A 16,387-nucleotide genomic window follows, 5' to 3' on the forward strand; every position below is an offset into this window, starting at 1 on the left:
AATTTTCTATAAATGCATAGCTCTATAAATAGCAGTAATAAAAATTGCCTAATAATTTTCCAACTCATGAAATTCTCGCTCGACGACGCTCCATTAGCCTGGAACCAAGGGTTTATGTGGAGAAGAAACCCTTATCCCTAGAAGGGTGCTAATTTTACCCACGACCGTAAAATAGGTGGCGGCTCAACTGGCTGTGATCGTTCGAGAAGATGGTGAATAGCAAACGGGACACTCGGTACGACGAAGAAACTCGTAATGAAAAGGGAACACTTACACGCCATTGTGGGCTTCCGTACGTATGCGCACACGCGTCCCCTTTGTGTCTCATTGTTACCGGGAAGAAAAGGAAGGCAAGCCAGTACACTCGATACCAGTCACCAATGCAAAACGGCCTTTACTTCAGGGACGGTTACGTGTATGCTCGCCCTTCGGAATGTGCACTTATGTATCGTGAAAAAGTACCGACCTTATATCCTTCAGTTTCATAGTCGCGCAGATTCGATCATTGCCATCTTTAATATTAGAATTATCAGACTTTTGTTTTTGGAATTATAAAAAAGGTTATTGTTCATTTTTGTTGAAACAGAACTGCGTTTATACAAAATATATTAGATTTGATTGATTACCAGCACGTAACTACCATTTTCACACAACATACATCTGTGAGAAATAGAAATATGGAGAAACGAAAAGATGCTTTTAGTATTGAAGAAAAATATGATACGATTATTCCTTATAAATTATGCATTTTTCGAAGATTTATCTTGCTACCAACTTATTTGTTTAATTAGATCATTAATATTTGTATTATACGTTACAGAAAAAATGTGACGACTTAGACTTCTGTTACTTTAAAGCTTATGAAGATAAATTTACGAGTCGAATGCTCTTAAAGTAGTATAAAAAGTTTTTACCATCTTAACTAATAATTCCAATGATTTATATTGGTCGAAATAAGATGACGAGATGGATACGTGTATTTCGACGTTGAGGTCTAACTTCTACGAAGGTCCTCTAATTTAGTAACTACCGCGCCATTAAACTAATGAAGTACTAAATATATTCATCTTCTTGGAACGCGTTCAGCGTAGAAGTGCAGTGCAAATCATCAAAAAAGGCCCGGTGAACTATGCAAAGAAGCAAACCGGTTCTGTGAGTTCCAAATCTCCATAGGGCAGGACCGAGTTTCTTTCCTCATTATTCTTTTTTTTTTCTTGCCATTCCCTTTTGCTTCCTTTCTCTCATCTTTGTCACCGTGACGACACCACGCGCATTGCCTTATTCTAGCACAGCGTGTGGTAGTGTCTTTTACACCCTGCTGATCCGCATATTTCGGCTACGCGACTTGTTTCGGAAACATTCGGCACCTTTTACCTAGGTATAATGCGCAGTTATCTTCCGAAAGAATCTCGAAATCGGAAAAGTGGGCGTCCTTATAGCGTCTGCAACGTTCTAGAAGGTCGATCCTAAATAACCGATCTTAAATGAGGATTTCGAAACGGTTTATTTGGGGTGAAAAGTGAGTAACAATGAATAATAATTGATAAATATGGAATCTCTTGAGAACAAACTTTCATCTTAAATAATTGTAAAAGACAAACCTCGATGTACGAGATTAGAGAAAACATATAGCAATTACATTATATGTTAAAGTTTCATGCATCTTCTAAATGTATTATTTTATGGACCTCTCCTTCTATTCTAGAGAAATAATTTTGAAAAAGGAACTCCTACAAACGATGTATGATATTAGAACATTTTTATTTTTCTTTTCTTTTTTTTTGACAATTTCTATAGTAATTCGTATTTAGAAAACAAATAGTAATTAGGATATTGAAACTACATTGTTTTCCAAATAACAATTTTACCTTTTTCTCAAAGTCCCTCAATTTTATTGTAATTTTTATTACCCAGAAATTCCATTCACATTCAATGTCTTACAATTTTCACTTCCCCATATATACTTTCAGCTCATTGTGCATTATGCATTGCATTACGCAATCCACACATACATACATTATGGAACTGCTGTTAAAATAAAATGTCTCATCACTTATTCCGTATAAAAGTTCCCAAACAAGTCGTAATAAATGAAATAAAATTAGTCAAGAAGGATTCCAAAATTATGTTAACGTCTTTCATGGGTACAAGAGAAGCCGCCCCTTTTTGGAACGTGGCATTTATCGTGTCCTCGGACGTCGATTATCAGGCGCAACATGCCAGCAAAACGATGTATAATGTCCACTAATGCACCCTGCTGATCAGTTGTGAGTGGTTTGTCAGTGGTGTTCCATCGACATCGGCTAGCCTCCTGGTAAAATATCAACGGAATTCGTATTCTGTGTAGCCGAAAAGATAAATCTGCACCGACCGATGGCAGCAAGGATGAACCAGAAGAAGAATAAAAAGAGGGACACGCCGAGGGGAAGAGGGAGGGCCACGCCTTTGTCCTAGTACGTCCACCGATCTTTCACCAGGAAGATGGAAGAAAAAGAAGATTGAGGTCTCTCCTTCGGTCCCTGGATCCAACTGCACACTCGGACAACTTTGTCGATATGCTTGTTTTTGTTAAAATGTGTCTGCTGCTCGCTGTCATTTTGCCCCTTATCGCCGTTGTTTTTTTGGCTGCCTTGTGTGGAACTCTTATTCGAGTCGTTTGGCATATGATCGATAGAAGTTTTCTGTCGTTTAATAACCTTTTCTATTTGTGACAACACATTTCTTTAGAAAAGGTAAAAGGTAAAAGACTTGTTTTTGGTTTGAAAGGTTTTAAGCTTAGAGTCCGACATTCGTGACTTTTCAGAATCTTGGGGAGAGCGAAAGTTTGCATACAAGCGTATTAATTCATCCCCGGGAAGGCGTAAATCATTGCCCGACACACCCACGCTGGTAATGGATTTCGTCGCCAGCGAACGCATAATTCCGGTTTCACAAATGATACCTCTCGTGCCAAGTAGTTAGCGATCGGGGTTGGAGTGCTCTTGTACACAAGGGTGTTACTATCCCGACCTCAATCGTTTTTGAAAGTATGGAGTTAATACGTTGTCTCTTTTCGATTTTTTCCGAACTCTGAAAATTTCTGTTAAATCAAATTTCTATTGACTCCAGCAATCGAGAAATATTTTATTTCAAGTAATTTTCTGAATAATCATTAGAATAAATAGGAATCCTAGTTCTATCATGTGAATTTTAATTCTAGATTATATTGAATTTAAAAGTTTTACAACTTGAAAATTCAAATTTCTTTTAAGTTCGAAGTCCTATTAAGTAATCTGACATCCTGTACTAAATTTCTTTCAAGTTTATATCCTACGTTAATTAATAACAATTACATCGAGACTTTAAGCATTCACTGTATATCGTGTGCGAGTCGTGTAAATCGTGTTTAGCTTAAAATATTCATTCATCGATAAATGTTGCGTAACGCAACGAAATGAAGATTCGACTAGAAGAAGAAAGAAAATCGGTTAGAAGATACCGAGTTGGGAAACATGTGCAAGGAGTCGTGGTTTTAGAATAATATTTCCAAGTTGAAAATAAACGAAGCGTTCCTCGAGATCGAGGGCACGTCAGTACCTTGGCGCACGCGAGAGGGTGTGGCAACCACGAGCGAAGAGGAAACGCACGTTCACCGACAGCCATGAATTTCCGGTCCATTTAAGTCTCTGAATTGCTTCGGAACCGTATTGTTTCACGTCACATTTTACGCTGCTATAAAAATTTGCATGCTGTCGAATCGATGCTGGTTTTCTTTTGCCTTTAAATTATTAGGTTGTTCGAAAATTTCGCAGCGAAGTTGAGGAATAATTTAGCATTTTATTAACACGGTTGTTACCAAAGTGAATTAGAGCAAAACGGCCACTATAAACCATGTCTTGTTCCTTGTACTTTCGTATTATATATTTGATAGCATAATAGACTTTTATTATAAACAATAACTCTCCGAAATTTGTTCTTCAGAGAAGTTCATTTGGTTTACAGCTTAAACTTGAATCTAACAATGTTAAGGAGTAAAGCACACATAAACTTTCCAAATAACCCAATATCGATACAAAACTTGACATTCTGAAAAAGCAAATAAAACTGGATATGTTGTTATTAAAAATTTCTACGAGATAAAAACTGATGGTACAATGTTATATCTAGCGAAGCAAAGCCCGCAAATGTCTATTTCAAACAGAGACGACTATTTCGCTCGAAACGTCGAGGGACCGAGAGCTACATGGTCGAAGTTCTATACGAAACGAGGCGCCACGAACTGGTTACGAAAACGCGAATCACTTCCAGAACACAGTGCGATCATGTTAGTGGCTAAAGCAACTCATTAGAGTTACGTTTATGCAATGGAAGGTCATAAACAGTGTACAACGTTGCCATATATCACTGAACAAAGGTTGAGTTGTCGAGGAACGGGGACGAATTGCAAAAGAACTTTCAGTAATGGGTGCGGGTAGATAATCTCGCATTCTAGAAGCTGCAATAAACCAATGAAAATGATAACTAAATATCCAGACTGGGAACGATTCGACTCTACTTCGCCTCCTTCTGATAGCCTCTTTTATAGTTGCTCACCTTTGTTCCACGTAGCTATCGCTCCCATAAAATTCTGGACTGAATCGTCAATTAAAAAGTTGAAACGGTAAACGATATGGGTGTCCGTAAAATAAGAAACGGTTTTCTTAACGGGAAAGGATATAAATTTCACGAAGAATATGGCGGAAAAAATTATAAGCAGTAGAATAAGTAACAGTAGAATATTCCTGTAAGTTCTCAAATATATATTCGGGAGGAATAATTTAATTATGGGAAGAAAGTATGGAACGAAAATTTAAAGCAAATAATCGCTCGTCCAGATTTAGGGTTCCTCGCAAATGACAGGGCATCACGAAACGCTTAAGCGTAATTTCCTTCTCTCGGCAAAGTGATTTCCTTTTTTTCTCGTTTCACAGAGTACTAATTCCGCGCGTTATTAAGAAAATTGCCGTGGCCAAAAAGAGAATTTTTAAAGCTTACACGGGCATTTAATTTCGATTGTAATTCACCCACGCGACCGTGTTAATCGCTATGGCAATTTGTACCAGAGCGAAGTTCCATATTGTACTTCCTTTTTTAAACATACAACGTCTGCAACGTAAATGAAACTAAGTGAAATTAAACGAACTATATTTTTCAATTTCATTATTTCACTTTTCAGTTGAAATTTTACTCCACAAAGTTTAATACTGTAAATTTACATTTCACATTAAGCAAAATAGAATGTCTGATTAACGATATTTCAGAAGAGAAGATAATTTTACACGCTCGAGGTTTATCGTTTTTACGGCTATTTACAAGTAGTTGAGAGTTGTCGTTGGGAAGAACCCTCTTTATGAGAAACAGAGAACAAGAGAGGTTGTACCAGGTCCCTCTTTATGTTACTCAAGGATTTGAAGGCAATTGGAGGGTACTTAGAACTGAGACACTTCATTTGCATCTCTATAAGTCGCAGACGTGCATCCACGTACATGTGAGACGGAGGCAACGAGCCAGTGAATCCACGTGTTTTCCTTGTATCTTTCCTATTCGGACATATTTAAAAAGTTTTAACAAGCTGATCGTTCTATTCATACCCCAACATTTTAAAAAAATATATGTAACGCAATAAACGATTAACTAATTAAATAGCTGATAGCTTCAAAAAACACATTGTATATGAGAAATTAATTTTTATGAAATTTTTAGATACAATAAAAAGCTGTTTATTCTTAACAAATTCTAAATTGATTCTGAATAACTTCGCCTTATAAATGGAAAAAACATGAGAAAGCAGAAGATGTCATAAAAATTGGATTTGCTGTAAATTAATATAATCAATGACCGAAATAAACGTCTTGACTGTATCGAATCGTGATTCCTGCGAGAAGATAGAGGGAAGTCAGAATACTGGGAAGTCATGCGAATCAATTGCGACTATATTCAGGTCCTGGAACCTGGTACTGACAATCTCAAACTCGTGAGAACCAATAACCACGACACTAGGATTACACGAATAGTCATCGACAGTCTGGCATAATTTGCAGGTTGTAGCTATTGATTCGCGTGTTTTGGAGGCCATTACTATCGGCTCGCGTGTGATTTACGACTGTTCTAGTAATTTCTAGTGCCAACATTATTAACACCCAGTCTTTTATTTATTAAACACTCGCTGATGACTATTTTATTAAATTTTAAATGTTTATTTTGCAATCTATTCAGATTTTACATTTTAAAGTATATTGTTAATATTATCAGTTGCATACGTTTCACGATAATTCTCACAAGAATGTTTTAAAAGAGGATCAGTCATTTTAAATCTGTTTTTCCATAATAAATCTTCTTTCTGAGATGATTGATATTTAAGTCACGTAGCCTAAACAAGAATTCAGTTTAACTCATATTGGCGATATTGTTATCACGATATAAGATACAAAAATGAACATAACGTTCTACAATATTTACTACCACAATATTCTATGCTTGTGGAATAATTGTTACAAAAAAAAATGGGAAAACGCCATTAATCTTGAAACTATTTTTCCAGCGTAAAATTTGCTTCTGACATGATTCACGTCTAAATTACCATAACCAAGAGTCTATTCTAATCGCACACGTTCCGAGCTATTAAAATCGTTCGCTAAGAGGACACGCGTTGACTCTTGGCGCCGCATCAACAATACATCGCCCCTTTTACGGATGGACACAGTTCTGTGGAAACAACAAGAACACAAGAACATTCTGGCGACATATGCAAATACCTGACCGAGAAGAGAGTCGACATTGATCTCGTTTCAGTTGGCTGGTATCGTTTTGCAATTCCTTCAGCGAGTGGCTTTTCGCCATTTCTCGAGACAGACGTTAATTAAATGATGCAGCCGATGCGACAACTCGATCGACAGTGGTTGCTCGTTATCGAACGCGGTCCACGGGCTTTTTGCATTGTAAGCAATACTGGCTACGCATCGTTGATTAATGCGGAAGTGTGAACGCGAAGACGGCTACTCGATTCCGGAGTATCCATTGATTCCAATGCTGTCTTTGTATTTTATTAACGAGCTCCACAAGAATTCGCGTTGTCTCTCTTCGCAGACATTGATTTCTAGCGAACGTGGACAGAAGTAAAACGACTATTTTTCCGAGATTTTGCTATTATGTTATACGAGGGTCGTCACAGAAGGACATAATAAATTCATTTTTGGTGATCATTTAATTTTGACGAAGGAACCACTTTAATATGATTAATCTTTTTCGCTGCGCTCGCTCTTTCGCTGCGAAATATTTTTTTCGAGCTGCGAGAGAAATAATAGATCTTTGTTGGTAATAATAGAAATAGAGTTGTTGATAATAGAAATATTTAATGTTTTTGTAAAAAGAAGACTAGAATTAGAAGCAATTTTATCGAATACTGACTTTGTTTCGTGATTCTTTTCAGACTTCGTTGATTCCATGATTCGCAATGTAATATGAGACGATTAGCAGCATATTATGATGTAATACGATAAAAAAAAAAGAAATGAAGTAAGCGAAAGGCGTATTTCGAGACACGAAGCGTTTTGCATCGAAATGCGAATTATCGAGTTATCAATTTACGTTTCGGCAGGAAATCGCGATGCAGGAAATGTAGGGAAACAGAGACCGTGAAACGATCGTTGAAAGGGACGAATACATTTGTAGTAGGCTACGTAGAAGAGGAAGTCTGTGCTTACGTAGAGAAACATTTGGAACAGCCTGGCGTATCCATGCTTTTATGCAACGTGCAGGGGTTAAGCAATGGTGTTTACGGCCGACTTTTGACGTCAGAATCGAAGTAGGTCGGGCATTAAAAGCTGCAGCACGTTCGATGGAAGAGTCACGGGCAAGAATATCGCGCGTTTTATGCGACAGATCGAGAATCGAAGGGCAAACGTCGAGCTTCTTCTCGAAATTGTGTCGCGTAATTCGTGATTGTCCACGGTCTTAAGTCGATCATGTCAAGAATTTTCATTTCAATTCGCAATGTCACGCTTTTCATTACAAGGGATAGAAGTTCGTGGGCAAGAAAAATGGAAGTTTTAATAGATAAGATTTTCATTAATTTATTGTATTGTATCATGATATCGAACTTTTAATTTGAAATATACATTGCACAATTTAGTTTCGTATATCAGTAGTCTGTTTTCTGAGAAATTTAATATTTAATGTCGAAATTGTATTTCGTTGTAATGACGAAATTTATATGTCTTAAACGTCAATGGTTTGGGGAATTTGAAACAAGCCTGATAGGTGTATTTTTTTCGTAGAGTATTCTTAATAATGCTATACAGTGACTCTTATTAATAATCGGATACTATAGTATTCTATCGATTACTATTCTGTATATTTGATCATAATTAAAGTAACGTGCCTTTTGTTTTTTATTATAACGAAGCATGTATTTTTCTTGACAATAATGCAAATTTTGTTTGCTTGGACTAAATATTTGTGGCATAACATATAATACGCTATAATATGTTAGGAAATATATTATTCGTACGTCGCATAAATATTCGGACACTTATTCATTCATATTTGTTAGTTACACTTCTACAGTTTTAGTACTGTTTGCAAACATACATGTGTGTTGCGCAAGATGTAGAGCATACTTCGAAATATCAATTATTATTCGAAAATCATTGTCATCAGTCAGAAATGTTGAATATGAAACGAAAAAGCAAAAATACTTATTTTAACGTGCGACGATTAGACATTTCCAACCGTGAAAAAGGAAAATATTTATCGAGAAATCGTCTCTCTCTTAAAATTAAGCAAGTGTATCGTGGCAGACATAAAAAGGTACAATCGTGAGGATCGGATAGAGTAAATTCTTCAAAAAAGACGACCAAAGATACTTAACGATCGAGATAAACGGAATATTAGGAGGAAAATAAAAAATCCTGACTTAAATGCTCCTAAGTTAAGTGCTGAATTATTTGAAGAGTCAGAAAAGAAAGTTCATCCAGATACGATACGTCGAGTATTTAAAAGAATGTGAATATAACGGTAGAATAGCACGTAGAAAACCGTATGTAAATGAGGCAAATCGTAAGAAAAGATTAGTATTTACCAAATAATTTATTAACGAAGGACAAACTTGGTGGAATGATGTTTCTGCCGATGAAAGTAAATTCAGTTTACTTGGACCTGATGGACGAAAAATAGTGCCGCGTAAACGGAGTCAAGAGCTTAATTTTAGAAATTTAAGTCCGACAGTTAAACACGAAGATGGAAGTGTCATGGTTTGGGGTTGTATTTCGTCGAAAGAAGTTGGGGAATTGGTTTTTATAGATGCAATTATGGATAAAAATAGGTATTTAGACATTTTAAAACAAAATCTAAAAAAAGGTGTAACTGCAGTGGACATTGAAAACACACTTTTTTTATCATGATAATGAACCGGAACATAAAGCCAGGATAGTTTAAGAATATCTGTTATACAGGGTGGTTGGTAACTGGTGATACAAGCGGAAAGGGGGGTGATCCTAGCGAAAAAAAGTCGGAAATATACAATAGAAACTTTAATTCTTTTTTTTTTCATTTTTTTAAGAAGCCACAGTGAGATCCGTTATAACGAGACGTGATAAAGTGCGCGCGTACCGAGCGAAAATTCAAAGTCGATTTTCTCGAAAACAAAGCCTCAAACGAAAAATTTTTATTCTAACCTAATCCCCTTTCCGCTTGTACCACCAGTTACCAACCATCCTGTATAACTGCCATCGTGTGTTACATAAAGCACCGCAATCACTGGATTTAAATCCAATTGGAAACTTATGAGACTATCTGGACAAAAAGATTCGGCAAACACTAATTACGTGAAAGGATGAACTAAAACAAAGATTATTAGAAGAATGAAAGTGTACCACGCAAAATTATTTGCAAAAAATTATAACAAACATGCCAAATCGATTACAACATGTAATAAAACAAAAAAGCTATTCAACAAGATATTGACATTTAAAAAATTCATATAATATACATGTATTTTTTATGTAAAGTCATTCTAAAAAAATTAAATGTCCGAACATTTTTGCAACGTATGAATAATACATTTCCTAATGTATTATTTGTTATGCTACAAATTATTTAGTCTAAATAAATAAAATTTGCGTTATCGCCAAGAAAAATATATGCTTTATCATAATAAGAAACAAAAAATACGTTAATTAAATCATGGTCAAATATATAGAGTAGCAATGGATGGAATACTACAGTGTCCGAATATGAATAAGAGTCACTGTATGTATATGCTAATATAATATGAATTTCAATATCCTTTCAGCTTAATGCAATAATCTTCAATTACATAGAACTATCAATGATCAAAGAATTTTTATCATTAAACATAAAAGTTAGGTTTCAAATCTTAAAGCAATTTGAATAAGTTTATCCAAGATTTTTTTACTCGTTTCTACGCCCTCATTTTCACGACCCGCGATGATGCTTCTCCTTGATTCGCTCTCGCAAGCTCTGGAAAAACATCATTTTTTTCGATATCAACAGTTACGGAATGTACTCTACGTTGCAAGGGGAAAGTAGAATTAAATAAAGCTCGAGAGGATACTAGAGAAACAGGCATTCCTTTGCGTGTAGTTCCACAGTGATATTACTTTCATAGAGAAAACGAGCAGGGAGAGCATCTTCGAAACAATATCTTGGTCTTCGATTGAAACGAATACGATACAGAATTTCTCTCAGCTACGGTTTATTGCGCTCTTCGATATAAGACACTCGAAAGAAATTTTTGTACCATCGACGTTCGAATGTTTAATCAAGTTTGTTGACGTTCGGCTAAGTTCGATCACAAATTCGAGATATTGCTAAGATACCTCACGTGATGGATTGAGGTCTCTTTAACTTAGCGTAACAGCTTATTTTTTTGTACACCGATTTTTCCGTGTATTTCGTTGTATACGAAAGGATAAGAAAGTCCAAAACGTCATAGTTAATCAGTAAGCACATAGAAAGCAAAGATTAAGGTGTTATCAGAAATGTTAGTTTGTTTAACATATGTTTCACCTTTGGAACGTGAGAGCGTATCGGAGAAGAATTTAACAAACAAGCAACAATATTGATCCTTAATAATATCATTAGTTACGTGGAAATTTTCGAACAGAACGTTTTAGTGTAATTTAATGAATAAATATTTTCAATAACTTTTTAGAAGGAGTTCGGTCTCGATGCTCGATCCGGTTGCCCGCGTTACGACGGCGATTCGTTCGGAAGGCGCAGCCGCTTTGCCGGTTTCTGGATTGTGGCGTCTGGCCGCTGTCGCCTGAATTGCGTAAAAGCAAATCTCCTTACGAAAGGGTCGTGTACCTACACGGCTACGGTACCGTACTCCACGGTCTTTTATTCCGCATGAAGTGACACACCTACGTGCCGCTTTATTCAGAACATAGCTGGAAGTCTCAGGCAGCGACCTACCGCAAAGCCGTATTATTTCGACGAGCTGGATTTCCGTGTCATCCGCCTTTCCAAGACGCGTCATGCTGGACGATGAATCATTAAATCGGCCTTCAAACGCGCGAATATCGCGTCACTTTTGCTGTTAAGCATGAAACTCGATTTGGTCGATCTTGTTTAATGGCATATTCGATTAATTGCTTCGCACAATCGATGATGTTTGAGAAGATGCACGAATTTCGATAGCTATGAAATTTTTGCTAAATTATTTTTGCTAAAACGAAGAATTTAAATTTTGCGAAACGATAATACGAACTTTATAGTATTTATTTTAATTATGTAATAGTCTTGATATTTGCAACTTTACAGACCAATAACGTCGACGATGACTCAGTTGTATTTCTATAATTAGTGCGTGATTTTTCTGTTAGTTTTATGGGGATGGGCTTGTAAATATGATTTTACGAAAATCCATGCCAGTTATGGATTACGTTTGACGCGATTCCTATTGGGTTTTTTTGCAAGTTTAGAAAAGAATCAGTTAGTTCGTTGTTTGTGAAAGGAACGTACAATCATTTGAACTTTAATTGCACTTTCGAAGCACGTCTTTTCGTTTACATGATGAATAAAGAAGTTCGGAGCGCGCTTCATTGAGTAAAAAATTCAGTATGCGATAACAATTATCCCATGGCAGACTTTAAGATAACAGAAGATGTCTCTACTCACAGTATGCTCGTTAAAAACTGCCATTACCAGGGATCATGGAAAGGAATCGTTTATTAAATTTTATTCAAACATTAACTTTAATAGAGGGAATATTTGCACATATGCGTATATATTTAGTTTTTCTTTAATTCAAGCATGATTCTAAAAAATACAATGTACATCTCTGTGAATAAATACTCTTCAGTTTATAGGATCCTTTTAATTCATCCAATGGCCAGTCTAAATCTATATACAAAAGTAAAAAATGATTATCTTCCTCTGGTCTTACTAAATTCATCCCTGGATAGTGTAAAGTTGGGTAATGGTGTGATTTGCGCTTTATTTCCGACTGAATTTTTTAATTGTAGTGGCTTTGAAAATGAAAGAACGCTTCTTTAACTACAAGAAACAGGGAAATATTTGTGAGTAAACTGAGTCATTTATATCCACGCTCATTTTTTTGTTCGTGAGATAAAGCGTTTGCAATCTTTTTCTACCACACAAGAATTCGAAAAAATTAAAATGTAAAATTTTCCATAAATTATCGATAGGAATTTGTCTACGGATTATTTCTTGTTCAAAATATTCTCGTATTATCCACCGTGCAACTTTCGCAAAGGCTTCACTACGCACACTACAAACACACCGAAGACTAAGAAAAGACTCTTAACCCGTCGCTTACCCTTCGCGCCCCTTAAGACCAAGCCCATCCCCATAAAACTAACAGAAATACGTTTCTTCCAGCACGTCCGCACAACAACGCATATCGGTTCCGTGATCGATCGACCTAATGAAAAGCGACGCGAGCGCCACGCCGTTCTGTTCTGCTAATTAATAAACTTCCATCGACACACCAAGAGTGAAAGGCTCGATTAAACGTCCTTGAAGGAGGTTGCATGTACTATATCCTCTATTACGCCCATTTATCGAATTTGACTAGTTTGGCCACAGAGACGAGATCGAATTCGAATTGGAATTCATGAACAGTTTCGCAGTGATTCTATGAACAGTTTTGCAGTAAACGGACTAATTAATTTTGCTGTGGTCCTTGAATGTTTTTCAATAGACTATAGGTGGAAAACAAGATAAATTACATCTCCCATCTTTTATATGACAATTTTAAGATTCAATATGTCGTCAATTAATTACATTTTCATTTGATTTGAGGATTAAATATACGTTTTTGTTATTCTCTTGCGAAATATTAATGACGTTAATTATGCCGCAATATTAATTGAATTAAATTAACACACAATTAAACTAGCATTATTCGTTTCCTACAAAACATTGCGTATTTATCAACTATTTTCGAAAGCTTTTCATAAATGCTTCTTTTATAAATACTTCTTTTGAGTCATCAAATAACACTGAAATCGGAAAATTTATAATAATAGCGTTATCATATTTTCCTGTATGGACTTGTACTTTTATTAACACTTTTCTTAAATTTGGGACATCTTTTATCGTTAGAAAAGTGTAATGGGATGGGAAATAACCAGAAGAATGTAGCAGGGTTAATTCACGAGAACGTATATTGTAGAACAGATCATGATCCATGATGTAGCGCGTGATGTCGTGCGCCACGGTCGAGAAGCTCGACGACGTAGCGGTCAGAAAATAAAGATGTTAACCACTCTCTCCCTCTCCCCCCTCTCTCTCCATCCATCTCTCTCTCTCTTTCTTTCTTTATAGTGATAGCTATCTACGTTTTATCGCGTGGCAATGCGCGATCGCATCGGTGTTATAGATATGTATTCTCTTTTCCGTCGCTACGGGTGGTCAAGGACTCCCTCAAAGACAGAAACGTGCTAGCCTCGACACCAAGTTTTCCCCCTACCCCCTTGCTTTCTTCTTTATATCACCGATCGTCTATGTCCTTTTCGCAACTTTCGCTCGTACCATCGTTGGTTATCCCTGTTCTCATTTGTGGCTTCTCGTGGATCCCACGTGGGACTTTCGCGACTGTCTCCTGGCCAATTAACCATACGCAGAAAAAAACTGCTGCTGAAAAGTGATATGTCCCTCTGACCCGTGTAGAAATTTCAGAAGAGTTGCAGGATATTCTCCATTTTCCTTCTTCCTGTTTCCTTGTTATCGGTGTGCAAATCTTACACGCAAGTCCACCGGATCTAAAGAAAGGTTATTGCAGTTAAACTTATATAGAGATTTTGAAGTTATGTCACTCTTTGATCAGATTAGTTTTAGGTATATTCATTATCATAGGATATTTTGTTTTATCTAGGATTTTTCTAGCGGATATTTTGACTGTATCTGTTTTCATTAATTTGATGCGTGTCTTTTACAAATATTTTTATTAAAAAAATGTTTTGCTGAAATTTGTTCTATGTATTATTTTCATTAATTTTTGTGGTCGAGTAATGAAATATTTCTTATATGTTATTTATTAAGATATTGTTTTGAAATTGAAGCTTTTGTTGTGTTTCTTACTGAACCGTTGAATACACTACAGCCTGCTATGGAAGTGTAAATATTTGGGATTGGTTTCATAATCGTTTGATGCTTATGTTATGTTATGCATTATGTACTGATCTCAATTTTTTTCATGCGAATTTAATCGAATAGATATAGAAAAATATGTCACGTTTATCTCATCAAAAACAGTACCTCGTGAATGAAAAAGAATGATGAAAGAACGAGAGATCTAGTTCCAAGAACATCGACGATCACACGTTTTTATGATAAGGAACAAGTGTTACTGAACTATGCCCATTCATAACCCATTTGGCATCTCGGAAGATTAGATACGCAGCTTGCTCAGATAACTTTTCTGATTGACAACCTGGAAACAGTGGAAGAGTAACGTATCGTTTCTTATCGGTTTCTAGAAACGAGCGAGAAGATGCTGTATTGCAACACGAGTCTAGTATATTAACCTTTCTGTGATCTATGTTTCTCTCAAAAGTTTCTCTCGTTTTGTAAGAAAATAATAGATGTACGACATTTCCTGTTTTGTATTATTTTGTTGAATTATGTATGCCGCATTTTGTTCTATTACGTTGTTCTATTTACATTTGACAGATTAGGTTTCATGTTTGTATAAACATTGCTGGATAAAGCAGATGCGTGCAGATAGCGAAAGATACTTTTGGGACAACCTAATACGATTCTATTTAAAAATTTAAGCATTCATACAAAACTTTAAATTTAAATTCTATAATTCAAAATTCCATATTCTCAAATCTAAGTTGAAACTTTCAAGCCTCTAGTTTTAAGTAAAAACTATATAATTTAAAACTTACAATGTTGTTTAGTTAATATCGTTTAACATTCTTTCCTTATGTACATTAATAAAATACCCTGTTAAAGCATGACAAGCTAAAAGATTCTTTATATATATAAATTCTTCGTAACAAAAGAGTAAATTTCCCTTCTGACGGACATCATCCTCAAGAACAAAACCCTTCGAAATCGACAACGACTCCAGAACGGTTGACACCAATACTCGGAATTCCAGCATACAGATCGATCTCATTCCTGTCGGTCGCGAATAAATTCCTGCCTCGTTTTAGTAATTCCCTCCTTCGGGACGTCCGTTTTCCCTTGTCTCGTGAGTTTCATCGCGATGCATTCCTTTCGCGCTGCGACACACTCGCGTTCTCGCGAGTTTTTCACGTCACGCTGTCAGCCAAGGTATCTCGTCTCGCATAATGAAGAGCACCGTTTTCGTCGTGGTCGCCGCTTTTTCTGACGAGGCCTTCATCCACCAAACGAGCAGGGTCGTGCGCTGCAAGCAGAGGAATCCTGCCCCGCTAATGATCAGAATGTTTGTTCATGTAAATGCGGATCCCGGCCCTTTTTTCTTTCGCACACTTTGCTGAAAACGAGTTTATCGCACGAGCCTGGTTGTCTTCGATAATGTTTCTGCTGTTCGTTGACTGGTGATCCTTTAATTTTGTCGAGCGAAGAAGAAAATCGCTGTTTCCTCATTTAATGGGACTATGCCTTTGAGAGATCGGCACGGGATATAATTATGGTACAATTATGTTCAAATTTGACAGATTCCAATAATTTTGAATTATTTTTTCATATTCGATATATTTCGGAAATTTCTTGCATCTATAATTTGTGATTACTCTTTTGACATTTGATGCGTTGAAAATCTTTTGCTTTTTTAAAATGAAATAATGAAATAAAATTGAGAACTTTGAAAACTAACTTGAATTTCTATATCTAATAATGTGTGGGATAATTGTGAAGAAATAAATTAACTTTTCTAATGTACCTGTGA

The 16,387-nt window shown here is 36.1% G+C and overlaps 1 protein-coding gene across 3 annotated transcripts in view; it reads left to right on the forward strand.

The window, feature by feature from the left end:
* The window catches only part of cv-c (RhoGTPase activating protein), a 350,754-nt gene that overhangs the window by 254,755 nt on the left and 79,612 nt on the right, over window positions 1-16,387 (forward strand). The gene's annotated exons all lie outside the window — the stretch shown is intronic.

The sequence above is a fragment of the Bombus vancouverensis genome, chromosome 7, assembly GCF_051014615.1.
Source record: "Bombus vancouverensis nearcticus chromosome 7, iyBomVanc1_principal, whole genome shotgun sequence".
NCBI classification, from domain to species: domain Eukaryota; kingdom Metazoa; phylum Arthropoda; class Insecta; order Hymenoptera; family Apidae; genus Bombus; species Bombus vancouverensis.